The sequence below is a fragment of the Planococcus citri genome, chromosome 3, assembly GCF_950023065.1.
Source record: "Planococcus citri chromosome 3, ihPlaCitr1.1, whole genome shotgun sequence".
Lineage (NCBI taxonomy): Eukaryota > Metazoa > Arthropoda > Insecta > Hemiptera > Pseudococcidae > Planococcus > Planococcus citri.
Window position 1 is genome coordinate 37,593,870 of NC_088679.1, and position 25,742 is coordinate 37,619,611.

At 34.3% G+C, this 25,742-nt stretch overlaps 1 protein-coding gene and 1 long non-coding RNA gene across 2 annotated transcripts in view; both read left to right on the top strand.

The window, feature by feature from the left end:
* LOC135838720 (mucin-5AC-like) overlaps positions 1 to 25,742 on the top strand; it is a 352,792-nt gene that overhangs the window by 212,743 nt on the left and 114,307 nt on the right. The window lies entirely within an intron of this gene.
* LOC135838648 (uncharacterized) lies at positions 16,666 to 24,780 on the top strand. Its single transcript, XR_010557455.1, has 2 exons — positions 16,666 to 16,879; positions 17,286 to 24,780. It is a non-coding gene; the product is annotated as an uncharacterized LOC135838648 (long non-coding RNA).

The window sequence follows — 25,742 nt, forward strand, 5'->3', positions numbered from 1 at the left end:
AGTACTGAGAATTGCTCAATTTAGTATTACTTACTGAAAGTAGTATAGGTACTGTTTTTAATTATTTTGTTCTACTTTTTTGTCCAAGTTTTTTAATTTAAAAAAAAAAACTAATTTAGACAAAATTTCTATAATTCAGTAAAAAAAAAAGTAGGTATGTACATTCAATCTGCTGGAATTTTTTTTTTGATTTCGCATAATATAACCGATTGTGTTCATTGTTACATTTTTTTTTTGATGGCCCGTTTCATTTCTCTTTACGGCGATTTGAAATTGCCGGAAAAGAGACAATTTTTTCATCATTTTGTTACTCGGATTAGTCGTTTCGCGTTTACAACTTTTTTTTATCTTTCTACGCTCCACAAATTTTATCAGCTGCTCAGGGCTGCTTTTTTAGAGTTCTTGGAGTTATGAAAAGAACAGAGCTAGGTATCCAGGGGCATGCTCGTGCCCCACCCCGCCCTCCCCCTCTGAGAGCAACACAAAACGAAAACGAACGGGCGAAATTGCTTATTCTCGGATAAATTTGAGTTTTAAAAATATTTTCTTTCCAATTGTTTCGTATTAATAAGGCCGAAACATCGAAAGATATAAGTTCTGAAACTAGGGGAATATTTTAGAGTACAGTGGTGCTAATTTTTTGGTCATTACTACCAATTTTAAAAAATCTTAAAAAATTAATAAGTTTATGTTTTGGCCATTTTGTTTAATGTTTTTAAATCGGCAATAATGACCTTAAAATCGCCACCACTGGATTCAAAATATTCCCTCCCCCCTCCCCTTCAGAACTCTAATCTTTTAATGTGACGTTATTAATGCAACATTTTTGAGAAGAAAATATTTTCTAATCGCAAATTTATTCAAAAAATAACTCTTGATACCATCTTTTGGAACTCGGAAACTGGGTCACTTTTCGCATAAAACAAAGTTATTATAAGAATTAAAGCGAAAAAGTTTGATTTTTCGAAAATATCTCCTCTTTGAGGACCCATATCTCCTCTTCAGGGGCACCTCCGAGGCTTTGATTTTTTCTGGGCAGCTTTAAACCCAGAATGAAATCCTCCATTGGATTTAATTTGGTTCGGAAAATCAGTCATATCTCTGAAAGACTATGCATCCTGTTAAAGACAGAGGAGGGCAACAGACGCATAACTTAATTTAGATCATCCTCTCTACTTATTGAAAATAAATAACACGGGTCAGCCGTGAAAAAAAAATCACTGCTTAAGATAATTTTCACGTAACTCATTTCATCCGAAACATAAATACGATCGCGCAGGTACTTAATTTTCCCGCAGCCTTTTTTTAATTGGTAAAATTTTGGATCGGTCGAGATTACACTAGTACGTGTTAAAAAATCGACATTCTCATTATAATAGGCGAAAATGAACGTAAATTATCGTACCTATGTTAATCAAGGGCTTTTGGTATATAAATGCAAACGAACCCGGGCTGAGAAATTATTATACAAACGTGTACCCAACTACCCAAACGCGAAATATTACCGGTTGTAAATACGTCAACAATTCCAATTTGCTACATTGTTCCGAAGGCGCACCAACACACTCATCAATGACCATGTCCAGCGAAACGCGAGCGAATTACCCAAATAAAATTAAAAGGATCCGCCTGGCAAGAATAAATTTAGTCATCGAATTTGAAAGGTTTTAATTAAAACCGTTTAACGGGCGCATTCGCATTCGGCAGTCGGCATTCGTCGAGTCGAGCCGAAGCTCGCGGGCCCTTAACGTAATTACCGATTATATTTTTTATGATATCTTCTTCGTTTTTTTTTTTTTTTATCATTATTTACGACAATTTTGTCGTTAACACGATTTTAAATAAATAAATAAAAAAAATACACGAAACAAGGGAATAAAGTGCCTCCATCCCGCCTAAGGTTTCTGATTGATTATATATCGAGTTGAGTTTGTGAATGGCGGCGTCTTAATCATAACGCTGTTTTTAACTAATCGGCCTGCTCTTGAGGAAACGTAGCGAGATAATGTAACTGGATCTCGTTCGTCGAAACAGATTATCTAGAAGAGCTAATTTACCAACCAGTTGTTGTGTATTCTTCATTCTCGGGTTGTTTGTTTTCATTTTTTTCTTCCTTTTCGAGCATTAAGTCGTAAGGTACAAGGTACTTTCCATATAGTAATATGACTCCGGTTGTAATGACTTGTTACACGAACTTCTCTCCTGCTTCAATGGCATGATATCCTGCATACAATTTTTCATAAGCAGGAAATAGCCATACTCGTCCCAAAAGTACACGAGTCGAGAATCAAATTACCTACCGGAGCAGTCTCCAACAATCTTTTTCTAGCTTTACACACCAAATTAACCGAATTGATTTAATTATACGTTTTAGATTAAGATTATTTCTTGTAATTTGACGTATACCGACGCCATGCTTCCATCTCCGGTATACGTTCATAGAGCCACGTATACTACAGCTGCATCGAAGATTTTCTAAGATATGAAATGAGACGCTAATACGTATTAGCTACTTGAAGATGAAAATGAGAAAAATTACTTACTTACTCGAAAGTGAGATTCAGGCTTTAGTTTGATACAACGTCGAATGTGGGATGGTCTTCTCATAGTACGTACAAATGCAAGTATCACCCCTTTCGATGCAAAGTGATGTCACTCCAAATTCCGTTCCCAGTATTTATTTCCAAGTGAATTGAAACCGATAGGTTTTATTATACCTTCTCGACTAACTTCAAAGTGCCTATATTGTCTATTGCTTTTTCTCGAAACCGAAATTTCGAACCTTTTACGATTATTTATTGATTGAGACGTCATTTTATCGCCCTAATAATATAATTAAATCGTCTTAAATTAGTGTAAACGTCGTAAGATTTTTCTTCTTCCAATTCTCGCCTCCTCCGGTGAGTGGTACATGGTCGTGGTCGAATTACCATAGTACAGATAATAAAAATAACCTGGTCCATTGTACTAAGAGAGAATCGAGTCTTTGGAGAATATACGCGGTGTATGGAAAAAGTATATCTACTATATAGTCATCACAATGTATCGAAGAGGAGAACACACCCTAACAGGTGTCAGTATGTCAATCAAAAATTCATTGTGCACGTTAATTACGTACAAGTAAATTGATAGTTTCTCGTCATAATTATAGCCAATGGGTGTACACCCAGTTGATCGCGCAATTACCATTAAATAAATTGCTTTAATTGGGAAAATAGACCATAAATGATGCAGCATCTATAACAGATCTGTATAGTTTACCTTAAAAAAGAGCTGCGGTCCAGCCTTAGAGCACTTTTTTTTTCGAGTTCTCATTTCATTAAGATTTGATTAGAGATGAATATGGAGAGTTGAATTAACTAACAAAAGATACCTACGCATTTACGTAAGTATATGGGCCAATTTTGGTTCACGCTATTGATATCTATAGGTGATCGGAGGTATCGAGAGAATGTGACCAAAAGAAAGTGACTTGAGAAGAATGTAGACGAAAAAAACACTCACGCAAAAAAGCGTGAGATAACCGGCTTTTCAGAATTAAAAAATGTATTAAAAACATATTAATTATTTTTATATCAGTATAACAGTTTTATAAAATATAAAAAAAATATCTACATCGTAATCAACTTCGGGTCAGTTATTTATTCACTAGTTTCTCAAGTATTACAATAGCGTAATTAATTTTAAATTTGCATAATATTTCAATTCATTGAAATAAATTTAAAAAACAAATAAAATCTCAATAAAGCAAATTTGGAGATTTCATATTGTTCTTTTTTTCGAGGGTGTTCATAATTCAATTATGACTGGAAAATTTTAAAATTTCTTGGGTTAATTTTTGATTGTGATTTTAAACATTACCACGTCGTAATCAACTTCGGGTCAGTTATTTATTCACTAGTTTCTCAAGTATTACAATAGCGTAATTAATTTTAAATTTGCATAATATTTCAATTCATTGAAATAAATTTAAAAAACAAATAAAATCTCAATAAAGCAAATTTGGAGATTTCATATTGTTCTTTTCAAATAGAATTCATAACAATGTCTTTCAATATGCAAATTTTAGTATTAAATTGCTTTTAGAATTTAATAGATAGAAAATCTGACGTCATATTCGTATTCAGCGTTACAAGAAACGTACTATTTCATGTGTCGCACGAACAAAACACTTTTTTTAATTTTTACCCCCTTTGGGGAGGTGCCGGGAGCCATGGATGGGGTCCAATCAAAAATCTGACGTCATATTCGTGTTCAGCGTCACCGAAAACATACAATTCGATATATCACATGCCCCAGATTTTCTTTTGAAAGTGTCACCCAAAATTGGGGGTGGGGGTGCTCCCCCTCCGTCAAAGAGTCCCATCTCGAAACCTAAATATTTCGAAACAAGAAATAAACTGAGAAATCGTTTGGGTATTAAGACAGACATTGGTGATTGCTAAGCAAAACATTTATGCTTTAAAAAAAATAGGTGTACCAAAAACAAAACTGATGAGGAAGTCTGCAAAAGTCTGCAAAAATGCCACCAAAAATCAATTAGGCCTACCTAAGCTGAACTGTCAGAGGAACACGTGAACCGACTTTCCATCGAGTTCCTAACAAGAAATAAACTGAGAAATCGTTTGGGTATATTAAGACAGACGTTACTGATTATTGCTAAGCAAAATATTTATTCTTAGAAAAAACTAGGTATACCAAAAACAAAACTGATGAGGAAGTCTGCAAAAGGACGCAAAAATGACAAAAAATATCACTTAATCTGAAATATCGAGGGAACGCCTGGACCGATTTTAATAAAACTCGAAATCTCAAAATTTCGGGAATACACCAGTCGGGAGGGATAAAGCACTTTGTTCAAAATTTCATAGGTTTCGAGTTTACTCTGCCACAAAATTGGTACATAAACACATATATATATATGGAGCTTGCTTACTATCCGAGACCCGGTACATCGTACTGACGATCCGAGGCCCGCGTCTTTGACACTTAGAAAAATTTTAAAGAGTGCCTGGTAAATTCGTTCGCGCATGCGCCTTGATAGCGGCTAATAAGCCGGGTCTAGAGCCGTTGGTGCGATCTCCAACGAGTGATTTTTATAGGAATGGCGCGAGTGTGAAGTTTCTGTGTGGGGTGAAGTAAGGTAAGCTGTATATACTGTAGGTATTATACCTACTTTGTGAGTCCCAGACAAAAATTTGTCTATAGCATCCCTAAGGTGCGTACATCATAAAAATATAGTTTTTAATTGAAAAACGTTCCGAGGCCCGCTATAGTCGATGTCACTTCCAGAAACGGGCCTGTATAAGCTGTAGCGTATCTGTATATATATATATATATATATATATATATATATATATAAACTTTAAGGAAACCTGAAAAAAAACTAATGGTCCCACAATGATCCCAACACCCCAAAACGCAAAGAAAATTTACTCCGGACCGAAACTGTCACAGTTGAGACAAATACAGTACCTGACTTTTCTTCGAAAAGCCGGTAATTAGCCATAGTGAAACTGGACACGTTACCAATCTGCCTGAAGGATAGTTACAAATGTATCCGTATTCGACATTCGAGCAAACGAAGATTTTCTCAATTTCCTCAAGACGATTTTGCGTTGATTTACTAAGCAAAAGCCAACGAAAACAAAAGGCCAAGTTGGTGAAAATTTTTTCAATCCACTTCTTCTCAATTTTGTTAGGACCCTTAAAGCAGAAATTTGACCACAGCTTTCCATTCCATGTTTTAAAACAATTTTAATGGCTTACGAGGGAAATTTTCACATCACGACAAAATTGAAATGGAGCGAGATTACATGTCGTGAGAGTTTTCAATTTCGAAAAAAATTAAAATTCTTATTACCAAATTTTCAAATTCTGAAAACGATCAAAAATTTAAATTCACATTTTTCCATACCTATGGTGGTATTCCAAATATGAAAAAATCTTTTTACTGGTGTGGTGTCGAAGGTACATCTCCCCCACCTCCTTTCTTCCAAAAATGCAAGGAATTGAATGCTATATGAGTAGAGAAATTGAATTTTCCTCTGCGGATCTTACAAAACAATTGAGAAAAAAATAGAGAAAAATTTCAGGTGATAAAATTTTATAGCAAATTTTTTTTAATTTGACCTTTCGTTTCTTTCTACATCTACATTTTCGAATTTTACTTTCGACGACCACAATCAACATATAGGTACTCGTTTTAAAGAATCCTCGATTTTCAAAATGAGCGATGATTCAAATTCAATTAAATTTTTAAATATCTCAATCCGATTTTTCAAACCCAACTGCTCTCATGATTTTTTTTTAAGTTTATAGGTACTGCTTAGCTCTTTTTTTTAAGCCTAATATTTGTAGTTTGGGTTGCTGTTTTATTTAGAAAATTATTCGAGAATAGTCTCAAAGCAGCTGGTATCGTAGTAATTATTACCAAAATACTTTCATTTTTCATGCTTACCGAAAGTAAAAAGTAAGGAAATGGGCTGTTGTTGTCGTTTTGGTTTTTTAATTTATTACTGTTGTGACGTTTTGAATCATTGAATTCAGAAAAGTAATAAAAACGTGAATATTTCTAAGATGAGGGAATATTTTTCACTCTTCGTTATTCCATTCTGAGTTGAAAGTCTCTCAGATTTTTTTTTTAGCTTTGGAGGTGCCCTTAAAGGGAAGATATGGATTTTCGAAGAAGAGAAAATTTTTGAAAAAACCGTGGTTTTTTTCGCTCTAGTCCCCATCCAACCTGTTTTGAAAAAAATGGACCATTTCCACAAGATGTTATATGAGGTTCTGCGTAGACCTATATACCTATACTATTGACGTTAAAATTCAAGTCTATTTTTAAAGCTCTACTGAGGAGTTGAATAAGTTGCAAACCTCTTATTTTTTGGTGAATTCGTGTTTTGAAAAAAAATCTTTTTTCTCGAATATCGTGTGTAAATTAGGTATGCCAAAATATGTAGGTATCAATGATATCGTTTCTGAACCCGGAAAGTAAGTAAGTATCTATTTTAGAATGCAAGGGTACCAGTTTTTTACCCACTATTGTCAACTTCAAGAATTCAAAAAAAGAATTGGTAAATTTTTGCCTTTATTTCTCGATTTTTTGGAATTCACAATAATAACCGAAAAATTGGAACCTCTGTATTTTAAAATGTTTCCTCAGCTTCTATCTTTTGATGTTTGGTCATTCATAAGGCCCGTAACACACTACTGCGATGCGATGCGATGCAACATTTTCAAACGTCCCATCGCAATGTTAGTTGCATTGAAGTATATGGCGGACAACACACTATGAGATGCGATGCGATGGGACGTTTTTCAGAAGGCTAAATCCTTGCAACGCGTAGCAAGGTTTGTAGTTGATGTACAAAAGTCTGAGACGTCGCATGCGATGCTTTCCTGTGATTGGTTGATTTTACCTCCACGAATTGTGATAATCTGATAAGAGAGATGCACTTGTAATTTTAGCAGTACATGAACGAAAAAATTATTATTGTGATTTATTTTCTATTCTTTTTTGAAAAGATTTCTTCATCACATAAGTATTATTGAAAAATAATAGCAACACTTGAGAATATTAAGCACACAGACGAATGATTGAAGTGCAAGTGAGTTGGCCAAGATCACAAAATTTGACTTCCAAATTACTTCCTACAATGGAAATACAGTTCTCACTATTATTCTTTAGTGACAAACCACAAATTTATGATTCTTCTACGTTATTTACAAGATCAAAATTGTTAATCTAATTCTGGTGATGGGTACATGATAACGTTGAAAACATGCACACCACGGAGATATATTATGTAGTGTGTTGTCTTATGTTGAAATGCGATGCGATGCTACGTTTTTGAAAGCATCGCATCGCATTGCATCGCAGTAGTGTGTTACAGGCCTAACTCACGTGTAAGATTGAAAAAAAAATCAAAATTGACTCGAATTGGTCAATGTTGAATTTCAAATTCATCATTTGGAACTGGAACCCTTTTAATAAAACATGTTGGATGAAGAATAGAGCGAAAATATTACCAGTTTTTTTTTGTTTTTTTTTTTGAAAATACTTCCTCTTTGAGGGTTCATCTCTCACTTCTAGGAACACCTCAGCGGATAAAATGTGAATGACTCTTAACTCAGAATGAGAGTCTCCTTCGCAGGTCAAAAATCCTCCATTATTTTTTCATACTCCACTCTTGAATGCACCTTTAGTTGAAATTTTGTTGGAAATTAAATCATCTCAAAATTTCAGTTCATTTTCTGGCTCATCTGACACATCAGCTCATCCAACAGTTCCAACCCGGGGAAAAAAGTTCAAACTTGGCCATACATGATCATGTATGACGACTTCATACATGATCATACTAAAAAATTGTCCCCCACATGCTCATGTATGGATCATTTGTATGAAATTGCATGTTTTATATCATTCATTTTATTCTATAATCTAGAAACGTGTCTATAATCTGGAAAAATGTCTGAAATTCATTTATCCACATTTGTCTTGCATTCTTAGCACATCTTATATACTTATACCATTCATCAAATCATCCCATATATTCTATGCTGACAAATGACAATATTTTTATTATAAAAATTCATACATTCTCGAATTTTAAGTATGATCATACATGTTCATGTTAAAAAAAATCCCCGCATTTACACATGATCATGGTTACACTAAATCATACTTGATCATACATGATCATATATGACATGTATGATCATGTGGGGGACAATTTTGTAACATGAGCATGTATGGAAACTTCGGTTTATGTATGATCATGTATGCTCGAGTTCATCCACCATACATGATCATGTATGGCCAAGTTTGAACTTTTTTCCCCGGGAACCTTGTTCAGTCAAGCGTTTTCCAAGTTCAATGCACTGGTGACCCGGGGAAAAAAGTTCAAACTTGGCCATACATGATCATGTATGGTGGATGAACTCGAGCATACATGATCATACATAAACCGAAGTTTCCATACATGCTCATGTTACAAAATTATCCCCCACATGATCATACATGTCATATATGATCATGTATGATCAAGTATGATTTAGTGTAACCATGATCATGTGTAAATGCGGGGATTTTTTTTAACATGAACATGTATGATCATACTTCAAATTCGAGAATGTATGAATTTTTATAATAAAAATATTGTCAGTATAAAATATATGGGATGATTTGCTGAATGGTATAAATACATAAGATGCGCTAAGAATGCAAGACAAATGTGGATAAATGAATTTCAGACATTTTTCCAGATTATAGACACTTTTCTAGATTATAGAATGTAATGTATGATATAAAACATGCAATTTCATACAAATGATCCATACATGAGCATGTGGGGGACAATTTTTTAGTATGATCATGTATGAAGTCGTCATACATGATCATGTATGGCCAAGTTTGAACTTTTTTCCCCGGGTACATAAGATGTGCTAAGAATGCAAGACAAATGTGGATAAATGAATTTCAGACATTTTTCCAGATTATAGACACTTTTCTAGATTATAGAATAAAATGTATATGTGAGGGCGCATACGGAAAGGGACCTACCGACCAAAAAAAAAAAAAGTTGTCTGAAATTGTTGTAGGAACTCTGTAAAGGGTTCCTACAACAATTTCATAGAACTTTTTTTTTTTTTTTTTTTTGGTCGGTAGGTCCCTTTCCGTATGCGCCCTCACATATAAAACATGCAATTTCATACAAATGATCCATACATGAGCATGTGGGGGACAATTTTTTAGTATGATCATGTATGAAGTCGTCATACATGATCATGTATGGCCAAGTTTGAACTTTTTTCCCCGGGGAGATTATTCGGGGGTCGAAAATATGGTAAATTTAGTGAAATTTTGATTTTTTCGCTCACTTTTGGCCCAAAATTTATTTTTAAGGATTTACCAGAAATCGAAAAAGGTGGCACTTCAGCACTTGATATTTTAGCTGGTTGTCTTTCGATCTAGCTTTGTTCGGTTCGAAGATTTTTCTGTCAACTCCCGTGCACCATAGTCGATCTCAAAAACGATAGAATATCGATACGTTTAAATCAGTCACTTTTAAACTCGACATTGCAGTGATGTTTGTTTGAGTACACATCGAGCATACTGCTGAATTTGCCTGAGTAAGCTTACATAGATCTCAAATGTACCTACTCGACGCTACTGCATTTTAATCCAAGTTCCTTGTAGTTGATTTAAAAGGAGACAGACGACCTGAGAGATGAGGTGCAAAACGTAAAAATTGAATGCTCACTAAATTTACCTGGAAATACGGCACTCAAACTAGAAAAAACAACCTGACGACTTACTCCACGTAATAATTTTCCTGTTCAATTTTCTAAATCACTACAAAGTACAAAACCAGAGTGAAAACAGAAGCGATAAAATTCCAATACTTACCCGTTCTATGTTCATAGCTACCATTTTCTAATATTATTTTATCAAATTACCAGCACGACGAGTGAAAAAAAAATGTAAAGGGAGAAGCGAACCAAAACAGTCGAGTGATTTCCCAATAGGAATCTTTTCGTTGGTTAAAATCTCGCAAAAAACCCGTATCTACAAAAATATTTTCATCCAGCAAATCGGGTTATTTTCTCAAGCCTGAGTTTACACAAAGGATTGACGATGGCGCGGCGTGGCGCCCTAAAGCGAGAATTTTCCGCACACTTCGTGTTGTTCGATGGCCAGTCAATTACATAAGCTCTCGACAGAGAACGTGCATATGCGATATTTGTACGCTAGGTAGCTGCAGCTATTATGCGTTTGCGTATCTATAAGTTGGATACCATGGTACCCTCCTGATGAGTATACCAGGAGTATAAAAGAGCTTGTGAATCTCGTCTACATTCTTTGGGTGTCGCGCCGGTTGTATATTGACAAAACAATGAAACGTAATGTTAAAGAGTTGAAGATGAGCCGGGAGGGAAGAAGCGTATTACGAGTAGGTACATTTTTGCGACGAATTATACAGCATGAATCATTTCACTAATAGATATGGTTTTAGGTTTGACTACATACTTTACCTCTCTTGCATGTTGATAACGGTTCATTTTATGGTAATCGCTTTCGATGGTCATCTTAAAGACGTACCGCCATCAAAGATTAACGGTGTTAGTAAAAGATACTGTTAACGAGTACTGGGTGATGCGAGATCCGCAGAGCGAGTCTCTCTCTATAACGGAGACAAATTTTATTAATGTTTACATAATGTACCTACATAGTAGTTGCACGGATCGGGATTGTTCCAAGTTTCCAGTCCTGCTTACGACAAATGTTACCCGAGAACGATAATAATTTCGTATTTATGTGGAAAATGCGCTCTATACGTCTGTATGGATTTTCATGAAATGCACCGCGTTGTGCTCTCTTTCTCGTCTGTACTTACAATTTTGCTAAATTAAATTCATTGTCGTCGCGAATAAATTGTATGGTTTCTTGATTGGGAAACAGCTTTTCATTTACGTGACTTCTGTGTGTAGGTAGAAGGTACGAGGTATAGGGTAGGTATTCGTATTATTCATGAAAAGCGTGTAGTGTAGTACCTACTCAACATACACTCGACGATCGTATACCTACCTAATCTGTGCTCTAGTTATAATATGGTACTAGGTAGGTATATTCGTGCAAATTAGGTATTATCGCGATTCATTTGAAATGTTTGCATCTTGACGCTTGTTTACAATTAGCCGAGCGTGATTAATTTATATTGCGGTACGAGGTAAAATGATTCGATGGTAATTTTCTAATTTAACGAGGTTAAATAAGTATGGTCGATGGATTTTATTGGATGAACTTGAACGATACGCAATACATAGAGAGCGCTACTTAATCCATAAGTATTAATATGGTTCTTTTAGCGTCTAAAGGCATCGTATAAAAGGATTTTGAGTAAATAGAAGTTATTAGTCGATGAAACATTTTTTTTCGTTGCAATTTTTCAAAATACTGAGGGGTTTCCAAAAGTACACTCAATTGGTCTCGCATAGACCTCTTGGCTCTTTTTGGGGTAAAGAACAATGCGGAATTTGTAGCATCGATGAGCTTAAATTTGGATGAACTCGATCTCTCTGTCCTCCTTTGATTGGGCTGAAATCACGTCATCAAGTTGCCTAAATCAGTTCTTCGATACAGACTTTGAAATCATCTTTATGGGTAGGTATCTCATTGTTTATAAACTACTCAACCGAATATTTAGATTCACCTGAAAATTGTCCTTTTTTGTGTTGGAACACAAACTGTGTGCAAAAATCAAAATTAGAACTTCTTCTTTATTGAAGGGGTTTAATTATAACCTACCCCTATCTACTATTCATCGACCTATTTTCTAGTAGATTTTTGAATGTTGCCTATCTTTTGTGATAGTTTTCCGTGTTCGTTATGCAATCCTCTTTTACACTTTTTTACAGCAATATGCTGATCCCAAATAAATATCTTCACTTAAACTTACTTGTTGATACATACATTTTCCCGCAAAACTCATAAAATGGAAGTCATTGGTTGATACATATAGGTAAGAGCATGCAATTTTTCATCCAACTTTGAGATGTGATTTTTTCCCCCTAGAAAGTTTGGTTTTGAGAATTTTTGTATACCTAAGCATGCATAAATAATACACATCTGGTAATTTAATTGTTTAAGTATGTACGTACTCGTGTCTTTTCGTATGGTAGACATTGAAGGCCAAGGTGCCGGTCGTCTTAAAATACACTTTTCATTCATTCATAAAAAAAACTCAACTTGAAAAGATGATTTCTCAACATTTTAGATTGGTTACCTCTTCCACTCTCCGCCGTCTATTTGAAACAGAAAATTGTTGAGCTCATCGGAGAAAAGATCAATTTTATTTTTGTACAAAATGAAACGTCATCGATAGGAATTCCACAGGATTTTTTTCAAGTTTTCAAAAGTCTAATATTATATGTAGGAAAGTTATTTTTCAAGGTTTCATGCGGGGATGATAATTTATTTTCCTGAACTTATCACTTACAACACACCAAAAATTGCAAGATTACCTGCAATTTTACCAAAAATTACCAACAATTAATAAATAATTTCCTAGAATGTCCTTAAATTATCAGTAATGTACTTGAAATTACGAATAGTTTACTTGAAATTATTACCATGTTAGGTGTTTTCCAAAAACTACCGGATTTGCTCAAAATGATCAGCAGCAATTTATCACGAATTAGGTACCTACTGGTAGCTTACCTAAAACTACCTATGACTAGCCAAAAATTACCAATAATTTACCAAAAATAATCAATAATTCAAATTACCAGTAATTTACCAAAAATTACCGAAAAATGACCCACAATTTACCAGAAATTTCCAGAAATTATCTGTAATTTACCAAAAATTACTTATACTTTACCAGAAAATTACCTGTAATTTTTCAGAAATTGCCTATAATTTACCAAAAATTACCTTTATTTACCGGAAATTACCGGTAATTTACCAGAAATTACCTAATTGCTTTTCATTTGCCCAAAATTACCCAATCACCAGTAGTTCACTATAAATTACAATATTCAACCCAAATTACCACACTAATCTACGAGAAATCGCGAGTAATTTACCAAAAATTACCGAAGTATTTTACTGAACAAAAACTTGAAACTGGATCAGGTATTCCAAGTATTTAAAAATCTGACGAAACATCAAATCGTAATTTTTTTAGTTTGACAAAATTGAGGTTGATTTTTTTCCATATTCTAGAAAGTGTATTTGACGTGTCAAACACTAGTCATAATATTTTCCAAATCCATAACATGGTGTCCAAAACCTGGAAAAGTTAAGGAATTTGGTCGGTCTGGAAAAGTCAGGGATATTTCGTGAAAGGTTACTGCAAACAGATTTTTCCACGGGTCGTTTATGTCAAAAATTGCCAAATTCCCAAAAATCTTGCTTTTTGCAAAAATTGTTATACTCGTATTCTTGCAGTTTGTCAACTTACGAGTTATGAGTATCATTAAAAAATCTCGCTTTTCCTAAAATGTTTCGCTTTTTTGCTAAAAATGGCTAAGACGCTTTGTCTTTTACTGAAATTACTGTTGAAGTCTCGTTTTCTGTCAAAAAAAACAGCAAAAAGTCTCGGTTTTAGCTTAAATTGTCAAGAATTTTTTTTGTGAAAAATTGCTAAAAATTGTCAAGTTTTTTTCATCCGAAAACTCTCACTTTCTTCCAATAATGGTTCTAATGTGACGTTTTTTCGCTAGAAAGTGCTGAAAAAAAACCGTTTCTTTAGCTGAAATTATCAAAATTTTCGTAATTATTGCCATAATTCGCAAAAATTCTCAATTTTTGGCCCAAAATTGTCAAAAATTCGTTTGAAAGGACTGTTTTAGCATTAATTTTCAAAATGTCCTGCTTTACTGCTTCATTTTTAGATTTTGATAAAAAACGGAAAGTCCTGGTTTTTTTGGTGATTTTTTCTGCATTAAAATGAGGAGCTTGGTGACAAAGTTAGACAAACGCCACGGAGGGCGCATACGGAAAGGGACCTAACGACCAAAAAAAAAAAAAAAAAAAGTTCTCCGAAATTGTTGTAGGAACTCTGTAAAGGTTCCTACAACAATTTCGGAGAACTTTTTTTTTTTTGGTCGTTAGGTCCCTTTCCGTATGCGCCCTCCGTGGCGTTTGTCTAACTTTGTCACCAAGCTCCTCAAATGTATTGCGCATGTTTTGTCACTTTTTTGGTTACTTCTTGGATACTTTTCTGAGCTTTTTAGGTTTCTAAAGTCACTTTTTTTGGAAAAAAATGAGTACCAGCTCTGGAATTTCAAAAAGTTATTGATTAGCTAAATTCAAAAAATGTTGATATTGATAAAATCTATTTCTTTATGAAGTCTTTATATTTTTCGAATTGTAAATTTTCAATTCAGAACTTCCGAAAATAGCATGATTGAACTGAAAAATTACAAAAATAATACTCAAACCAAAAAAATGCAAAATATTAATAAAACATGTTTTTTAAAAACAGAATCACTCCCTTTTTAAAAATTTTGATACCATTATTGAGCTCAAATTTTCAATGTGTTATTTTCTCACGAAGTGGCACCAAACTCAGGGTGTCCCTCTAAAAAAACGAAAAAAAATTTCCCACCAAGTTCAAATAAGGGGCACCCTATGGAGCACACATTTGTGCTGGGAAAAAAGAGCGCAATTGTAGACCTATTAACGATATTTGGCGCTCATGATGGTCAAATAGATTTGGACCCCCCCCCCCGCCTGATCAGATATGTAATAATTCATTTTTGACTGGTCTGGGAAATTGGAGAAATTGGTGTGGAGAACATGGAAAAGTCAAGGAAAATCAAAATCATTTCCAGAAATGAGTGGACACCCTGTATGAAAGTCGGATAAAATTATGTATAGAATTAGATAGGTATAATCTATTGTCTCCAAATGTGAAAATAACCAAACGCAAACATTATTAGAGATCATTTTCATGACGCCAAATTTGAAACATGAAAATTATGTGCTCCTCTCTCTCGTGTAACTTATGTGTCTTGAACAACAGGCATTGCACTAGCCGGTAGTCCGGATTGCTTCGTTTTCTGCTACTTGAACTCAGCTTGACCATTCCATATAAAACAATCCTATAACATTTTTTTTCATCTCTTTTAAATCTCCAAAGTTTCCACGCGATACCAATTCGCGTGCGAATAATTTAAAAACCCCGATATAAAGATGAACCGAAAACCTTGTAACAAAAATATTTAATCGCCCACAGTCTAAAATGCGATCCGAGCGTTTTATTAAAATACAAGATCGTAACTTAATTTTTTCTCCAGCCATTGGTTGTAGTATTTTTCATCTTAATTTATATTCGATACGTAGTTCCGCACTTTGAAATATGACATCACGACTGGCAGATGCATGGCTTCTTCGGTGCCATGTATTAAATGCAATATTAATACCTGGTACATAATCTATCATATACATACATTTTTTTTTTTTGCCAAACTGGCCGACACAGAAACAGAGAAGGTTGTAGTATGCGTGGGATATTAAAACTAGCCACTAGATATTATTGACCTTATGGCTATGTCAAAGTCATTCTCATTATGCCGCTATATGCCTTTTTACCGGCGTGTTTGGAATTCTCTATACACATGAAAATCAATTAAATAAGATTTCAATAGGTAGTGTTTTAGTTTCGGTTCAGTTTTTTTTCTATTTTTCAATGTTTAATTTGTACATTCGAGCCCGAGGTAATGATCGTATATAGATTTCGTGTATGATCAGTTTAGGATACCTTACCTGTACCTACTACTATTCGTATTCGTGTGTAACTGGTAAAATCACGACTTTTCGTAAATGTTGCACAATTTTCAAATAAATTACTCGGTTTTTTCTTCTTTTTACTCTCGTTACAAACACACCTTATTAGTTAATCGATTAATGATAAAACTGCTTTTTTCAATTCATGCATAAAGGTCGAAGTCGCGAAACAGAGAAGATTGTAATGAAAGTAGTTTTTTTCCCCTCTGACTGTATCTTTCTCTTTCTGTTCTCGACCAGTCGATAGCCAGGTAATTCGCGCGCGAATTATTCCGCGTGAATTGTACACGCCATATCTTCCTTTTGATATTTCTGCTGCTTAATGGATTGAGTAACGCGGATGATTAGTTTATTAGATATTAATTTACGATTATCAACGGACGGCTATTTCGCACGAATGTCGTGCACAGGTTTTATATAATTTTTTTTTTTCAAATGTAAAACGCGTTGTTGTTGTTCGCTTTCGCTCGTTTGATGCGTGTGTTGAGCTACCTTGATCGGTATATACGATGCGGAATTTGATATTGGAGCTGGTCTGGGTCATAAGCTGGGTTACCCACATAGTGCTCAACTGCTCATGGTGTGAGTAGGTATATTAATCTCTCCATTTTGAAAAGGTTCAGTTTAAGCAAGGACGAAACTAAGCGTTCTCTTAGGAGGATGAAGAGGGGGGGGGGTTGTCAACTAAAAATTTTCCGACTGATAATGAAACTATCACTGTGATTTTAAAAAGGAAAATTTTCTGCAAAAATTGAACTAATCTGAGTAAAATTGATGTATCCCTGAAGTGAAAAAATCATACCGTTACGAGTACGGTGAAATCCAGTAGATACCCATAGAAAAATGACAGGACAAAAAGTTCAGTATTCATTGCGTTTATTTCTAGTACGTACCTACATAGTAAAAAAAATTGAATGGATATATTTACGCAATACCTGTGTACCTATTCGTAATTAAAATTGGGTTATTAATTTTTTGCGTTTCTCAGTTAATCGAGTGTGGCGCTTTGAATACCGAAATGGAGAGGAAATATGTATAAAGTCTGCCATCAACTGCACGTCAAGTATCATAGTACCTCTACCTACAGACGATAAGTATATAGTGTTTCTTCAATTCTATGTGTAAGTGTTGTTACTCGTACAAGTGACAAAATTTATAATGAAGTTTGTTTTGTTCGGTGTTATTGCATATGTGGTATTGATGTTATTTACCTACATCAGTGGATTTGAATTCATCGTATCCAACCGCAGCCATCCATCCAAAGCAGTCATTTCTGCAGATTACTGGTTCAAGGGCGAACACAAAACCTTAAACTCGAGCTATATTCCAATGGGAAGTGATAAATCACTCAACATCACTGACCATTTTTATGATTTGCGTATAGTTGTTTATTTAGATGGCCGGGCGATTTACACGCGCAAGTATCATGATAAAAAAGTATTCACATGGCAATATTTGCAACTAGAAAAAACATATATAAGGGTAGATGAACCAGGTGTCGACCCCATAGTTTATTTTTTGAATTCCTCGAAGCCAAATTGAGGTGGAAATGTCGGCGATGGCTTAAATGATAGCCGCATCTTTCTAGTTTTATATCTCAAAGCCCCAAGCTCCAAAATTCCCATTTACGATTTCCATAAACTTTTTTTTTTTAAATGAAAATTTGGTATGTACTGAAAAAAGTGACTCTAATATCGACCCCCTAAAACAACCTTGTTAAAAATGAGTAAAAAAACACCGAAATCAAAGTCTGAAGGCGTTAAAACAAATATTGATTACTTGACACCTGATTATCAAGTATTTAGAATGTTTTTACAAAATATGAAAATTGGGCACTCACCAAAAAAAAAAGTGACCCTAATATCGATACCCTCAAAAAACGTGTTAAAATTTACAAAAGAGTGAAAAACTTCAAAATCAAAGTCTGAAGACGTTAAAACAAATATTTATTACTTGACATATAAATAAAAGTATCTTAGAATCTTAGAACATTTTACCAGAAACTTGGGGCCCATTTCTTACGATTTTGGTTTATCTTTTGGCATGTCTGTAGCAAAAAACAAAGTCTTGAAATTGCCAAAACAATGGGGGGGGGGGGGTCGAATTTAGGGCACTTTATGAAAAGTAAATTTGACCAAAAATTTGAAAGCTCACCGTTGAAATTATCCAAAAAGTAATTACCACTAATTATTTCTTCAAGTTTGTACTTTGAATAAAAATTAACACAAAATTTATTCAACAATAACACTTTTCGCGAGCTCACTTTGAACAAAATTTTAAATTTAATGTTGACTTTCTGATTTTCTTTTTTTGCTCATAATTTCTCACCATTTGGCTTTACAGCAGTGATTTTGGTTTCATTCGCTTTTTCTGTGAAAAAGGAATAAGAAAAACATATTTCCAAAAAGGCTATAGGTGGATAAGTATGGTGAATTTGCCCCCGAGAGCTTCAGGGTTGATATTTGCATGGAAGGTTGGTACCCTTGAGCACCTTCCGTCACGAAAGTTTCAGACCCCCCGGACCCCCCGTTTTTGAGAAACCCCCCCTTTTCTAAAATTACAATAAAATTTTTTTTCTCAGCCGCATGTGAACCGATTTTTTTAATTTTTTGGTATGTTGTAAACATCCGTAAGAGGCATCCCCACAAAAAATTTCAACCCCCTCCCCCCATATTTTCCCCTCAAAATGGCGTTTTTTAGTTTTGTTTGCCCGTTTTAGCAATGATCATGATTCGGCACAAAAATGCGAATAGCATTTTTAAATGTATTTTTGACTCCTACAAAACATATATTTTTTTCAAAAAAAAATTTTTGGTGGGCCGTGGTCAAAAATTGAAAAAACCAACAGAGGGGGTTAAAAATGGATTCTGGTGTAAATCATTGTTCTTGGTAAACAAGGTGTCGTTTCCATATGAATCGAACCCCCCGAACACGAATATGACGCCCAATCTTATGCTACCCTCATCCACACCCCTCCAGCGCCTCTGCCCCCTTCTCAATTTTTACTATATCAAAAATTCAGCTATTTTCGTAATATTGGTGTCGTTTCCAAATGAATCAAACCCCCCGAACATGAATATGACGTCCAATTTTACGCTACCCTCATCCACACCCCTCCAGTGCCTTAGCCCCCACCTCAGTTCCTACCTACTATATTAAATATTGAGCTATTTTCATAATGTTGGTATCGTTTCCATATGAATCGAACCCTCCGAACACAAATATGAATTCCAATTTTTTGCTACCCTCATCCACACCCCTCCCCAGTGCGTCTACCCCCGACTCAATTTTCACTATATTGAAAGTTCAGATATTTTCGTAATGTTGGTATTGGTTCCATATGAGTCGAACACTCCGAACACGAATATGACGTCCAATTTTACGCTACTCTCATCCACACCCCTTGAGTGCCTCTGCCCCAACTCAATTTTCACTATATATTGAAAGTTAGATATTTTCAAAATGTTGGTGTCGTTTCCATATGAATCTAACACCCCGAATACGAATATGAAGTCCAATTTTATGCTAACCTCAACCACAACCCTATACAGTGCCTCCGCCCCCACCTAAACCATAAATGTTTTCACCAACTCTGATCAATCTTCTACAAATAATTACTCGGGTTGTTATTACTTTTAAAAGTATGTTTCGCGAAGGTTGAAAACTCGAAAAACAATGACCATCGCAAGGTTCAAACTTTAACATTCAAGTTTCGAGGTTTCCATTCGTGCCAAAATGACACCCAGCATTATGAAAATAGGTTTAGCATTTCAAATAATAAAAATTGTCGAGCTGGCTGTAGCCTGAAAGGCGATGGATGAGAGTAGAGCTAAATTGGACTTCATATTCGTGTTCGGGGTATTCGACTCATATAGAACCGACACCAACATTATGAAAATATCTGAACTTTCAATATAGTGAAAATTGAGTTGGGGGCAGACGCACTGGGGAGGGGTGTGGATGAGGGTAGCAAAAAATTGGAATTCATATTTGTGTTCGGAGGGTTCGATTCATATGGAAACGATACCAACATTATGAAAATAGCTCAATATTTAATATAGTAGGTAGGAACTGAGGTGGGGGCTAAGGCACTGGAGGGGTGTGGATGAGGGTAGCGTAAAATTGGACGTCATATTCATGTTCGGGGGGTTCGATTCATTTGGAAACGACACCAATATTACGAAAATAGCTGAATTTTTGATATAGTAAAAATTGAGAAGGGGGCAGAGGCGCTGGAGGGGTGTGGATGAGGGTAGCATAAGATTGGGCGTCATATTCGTGTTCGGGGGGTTCGATTCATATGGAAACGACACCTTGTTTACCAAGAACAATGATTTACACCAGAATCCATTTTTAACCCCCTCTGTTGGTTTTTTCAATTTTTGACCACGGCCCACCAAAAATTTTTTTTTGAAAAAAATATATGTTTTGTAGGAGTCAAAAATACATTTAAAAATGCTATTCGCATTTTTGTGCCGAATCATGATCATTGCTAAAACGGGCAAACAAAACTAAAAAACGCCATTTTGAGGGGAAAATATGGGGGAGGGGGTTGTAATTTTTTGTGGGGATGCCTCTTATGGATGTTTACAACATACCAAAAAATTAAAAAAATCGGTTCACATGCGGCTGAGAAAAAAATTTTTATTGTAATTTTAGAAAAGGGGGGGTTTCTCAAAAACGGGGGGTCCGGGGGGTCTGAAACTTTCGTGACGGAAGGTGCTCAAGGGTACCAACCTTCCATGCAAATATCAACCCTGAAGCTCTCGGGGGCAAATTCACCATACTTATCCACCTATAGCCTTTTGTGGTATCATCAGATGAGATAGAGGGGGGTCGGATTTAGGGGAGGGGTCGATGTTTAAAAGTACTTTGGCGTTCTGAAACTTACAGTACTGGATTCCTCGTTGAATTTTGCCAAAGACAATGATGCTAGGTAAATTTTTAAAAAAAGGACTTATCGCCTCCTGATTGGTTAATATTTCACTCCACTTGTTATCATCTTGTAATTTATAAAAAAGAAGCGCAACCTCACACTTACTTATACTATGTTTTTTTTGTGGGATTATTTTAAAAGCCTCGTTTACTTAAATCATTCATCCGCGAGACTTAGAAGAATTGAAAGCTCGGATTTCGGAAGAAATTTCGAATAATTATTCAGCCTGTTATGCTTGAAGAGTGTTTAAGAATTTCATGAAAAAGCTCGACGAATGTATTGAAGTAAATGACGGTCATTTTAACAACATTGTGTTCCACAAAATGAGTGTAAACTAATTTGTCGTGTTTATACTTTTAAATAAAATTTTACTCGGATGTTTTCGTTGATTGCTCTTTGAGTAATTTAAAACATAAAATCATCCATCTTCCGTGGGTCACCCTGCACTAAACCATCCAAATTCATAAAATTGGCAACTATTGAAAAATCAATCCAAAATTGACGAAATTCATCGAAAATTTTCCGAAAAAATGAAAAATTATTAATTCTATGGATTCAAGAATGAGCAAACTTATTTTTATGGTGAAAAATCGCCTGATTTTTGAATTACTACCATCAGAAAAACTTCATGTGGGAATTTAGCAGTTTCTACATATTTAGCCTTAGCCTATGTTGGCAGACCGTTCAAGAAACTCGAGTGAACGTTTTGAATTTCTCAATTGTCGACAAATTTGCACTGAAAAGGCCAAAACGAAGTTGAACGTTTTTGTCGCTGTTTCAATCAATTTTACCTACGTACTAATTCTCAAAATCAATTTCGAAAAAATTCAAAGAGCGCGCGATTTACTGCTCAATTTTTCCAATTTTTGCAAGTTTTTGATCACAAAAAATTGCCAGGTGTGAAGAAGTGTATCAAATGATCCAATTCTGGTACGAAGATGAAGTTTGAGTTTACAATTTGCATCTATAGTTTTCGACTTCCCGAATCGATTGGTGACAACGTTGAGCCTTTCTGTTGGAGCATTTGGAACGTTTTTGAATTTTCTGTGTAGTAAAGTAGGAGAAAAATTTTGTAGAAATGCCTCAAGGTTGAAATAAAATATATGTATTCACCGTAACAAAAGACTAATTAAGAATATGATCCTTCTGATGAATTCAAGAAGATATTCTAGAATCTGTTTCTGCTGATGACGGTTTTAATTCCTAATATTTTTTTTTTTAGGGGAGTATTCAAACTTACAGAAAATTGGTTCTATAACCTAAGAAGTGCTTAAATTAAATGAGATGGTCAAGAAAACAATTTGGTTATCATTAAGGGCGTTTTCATAGGCTTAAGTATTCAATTTTTTTTTTTCAAATTTCCGCGTGGTAAGAAGAGAACCCATTAAATGAAGGTATCTACGCTGATATGTTGAAAATTTTATTGTGCTAATGTTGACATTTTGTCGAGTGATTTTTAGATTTATTAAGCTTATTTGCAATGCTTCAGAATAGTTTATGAAATATTTCTTTTGGATTAACATAACTTCTTCATACAAATACATCTGAAATCAACCTGTCGCGGTATTTCATTGCTTCCTTTTATTCCTCTCAGTAGATTACTGTTTTTGATGGTCTTGCTGGTCTTGCTGGGCCATCCGGGATGGGTTTCATACTCTCAGATGCAGAGCCGCTTTCTGGAACATGTTTGTTAATGACCACTGAAGCTCCTGGTAGATTGACCAAATGCACATTGTGAACGGCTGCTATCAATGAGAACACTATGAAGATACTGAACAGAGCGAACTTCATTTCGAATTTTGTGCACTTGAAACTTTGACGCGTAACGATCGTATAAAACGAAATAATGAATGTACACTGTATTTGACATCACTCCGACACCAAATTTTATACTTTTTTTTTCAAATTCATTAGTTTAAATGTATCGATGGAACGTGAGTTTTACGTAGTTATAATCTCAGGCTGGTATTTGATAATTCTTACATTTCACATTTTGTCGAATTTTGATGGCTTTCAAATTTTTTATCCGTGTCTTATCAACAAACCATTTACCCACAATTTGAAAAATCTACGAAAATTGTAAATCTTGTTTCCATTAATCACGATTCTCGATAGGTACTTCGGTTTTCAAATTTAAGTAAGTATAATAAAAATTGTTCAAAGCCGATTCTGAATTGAATTGATTAATTGAAAAATTGCTAAAAAAAACTGCTTACATTTTTCAAAAAAAAAGAGCATAAATACTTATCAATAACGAAGCCTCTAAAAAAAATTGAAATCGCATTAGAAAATTTCCTAGTATACAATTTTCTTAATTTTCTTCAAAAGATCCTTGGTATTTCAAATTTCCTATGTTTATTTTTTTTGGTTTTTGTTTTGGAGTGAATCACCAGACAGAAATTCATGCCTGGATTAATATTAACTGAAAATGAATCATTATTGCAATTTTTGCCAAGGTAATCGTGTTAGTTTTTTCCCACTCAATTCCATCAGGTGTGCATAACAACTGCCTATGCGCGAAAAAATTCTCTGAGAAAGAATTCCTATCCCCTCGCCCTAATTTGTCATAGGTATTTTGGCCATTTTTTCCATTTTTCAGTCATATTTTGGAAATTTTGGCCAAAATCCTTTTTAGGTAGGTAGGTACTTGGTATTTTTCATTAAAAATGGAAAAGATTTAAAAAAGGATTTTTTAATTTTTTTTCACCGCGTTGAGGCTATTTGTATGTCAACCTAAAATTGATTATTCAAAGTAAAATCAAAGACTTCGACCTCCTTTTTTTGAATTTTCCAATTTTCATCAAATTTTTCTGCAGTAGCAACAGGTTTTTGATAAGATACGCCGAAAAAATGGTCAACGTTAACGTTTAGATTTTATGATGTTTTCACGCAGATAATCACGTATTACACATTTCTACTACGCAGTAAAAATATTAAAATGGATATTATTTACACAGTACCTGTGTACCTATATTCATAATTAAAATTGTGTTATTAATTTTTTGCGTTTCTTAGTTGATCGAGTGTGACGCTTTGAATACTGAATTGGAGATGAAATATCGTATAAAATCTGTCATCAACTGGATGTCTAGTACTCGTATCATAGTACCTACGATAAGTTGTGTTTATTTCATTCTATACTTACGTGTGTATTTACAAGTGACAAAATTTAAAATGAAGTTAGTTTTGTTCAGTGTTATTGCGTATGTGGTATTGATGTTATTTACATACATCAGTGGTTGGAAATTTACGGTAGACAACCGCGGCGATCCATCCAAAGCTGTTATTAATGCAAATTACTGGTTGAATGGCAAAGAAATTGATGTAAATTCAAGCTTGATTCCAAAGGGGAGTAAAAAATCACTCCACATCCCTGACAAAGCAACTAATTTGGATATAGTTGTTTTTGTAGATGGCCAGATACGTTACCTACGGTTTTTTAGTGATCATGAAATACCTAATGAAGAGCAAACATTGACTATATAAACTTGAAGGCCCGTAGTGAACGGGTCGCATATGAAGTTTTATTAAATATTTTATTCGTCTGTTTGGTTGTTTGTTTTTTCGTTTGGAAAGTGGTTGTAAAAATTTTGGTATAAAAATATGAAATTCTTAATTTCATTATAAATTCACTTATCTAAGTATGTATCTACACCTATCCATCTTTCTAACCAAATCTAAATTTTTCATCAATAGTTGACTTTTCTACAGACTATGCTGTAGAAAAATACAAATGCTGTAAGACCCTAATTGACTGAAAATTGTTCACCATCAATTAAAAACTGGGCTTCTCCCTCCAAATGGTTCTAGGAGACTGATTTTTGGACATTATTTGTGTACAAAGGTTTTTTTAATTGTCATGTCAACCAAAATTATTTAAAAAAAACGATACAAAATGAACACATTGATCAATTTTTTCACTACTTTTTCATCTCTTTCAGTTTTCACTACTGTCACAACCTGTTTGATACCCTGCTACACTCCAAAATAAAAATTATAATCAATAAAACAAATGAGCGTAAATGAAAAACATAAAACCATAAAATCAATCCTGATCTTCTGTTTCTATGACTGTAATCTTAAAAGTAAAAACGTAAAAAAAACGAAAAATTTATTTTGTTTAACGTTATAAATCGTTTTAAAAAATGATTTTCGTTTTCAATCAAGTAACGTTTTTACAACGCTGAATTTAAAATTTAGGTATGTAATTTTAAATCAAAATTTAAAAAAACGGAAGACAGAATTATTACGAAAACAACAATAAAATTGTATAAAAAACATTCAAAAAATAGGTAACTAAAAATCAAAGTTGAAAAAAGAAAAACAGAGGTACAAAAATGAAACAAATATAACATAAAACAGTAGGTATGTAAATAAAAATCAAAGTTAAAAAAAGAAAAACAAAGTTACAAAAATCAAACAAATATAAAATAAAACAACTCACAAAGAAATTAAAAATATAAAAATTCAAAATTTCGGCGCACGAACATCACGTCTTTGATTGCATCT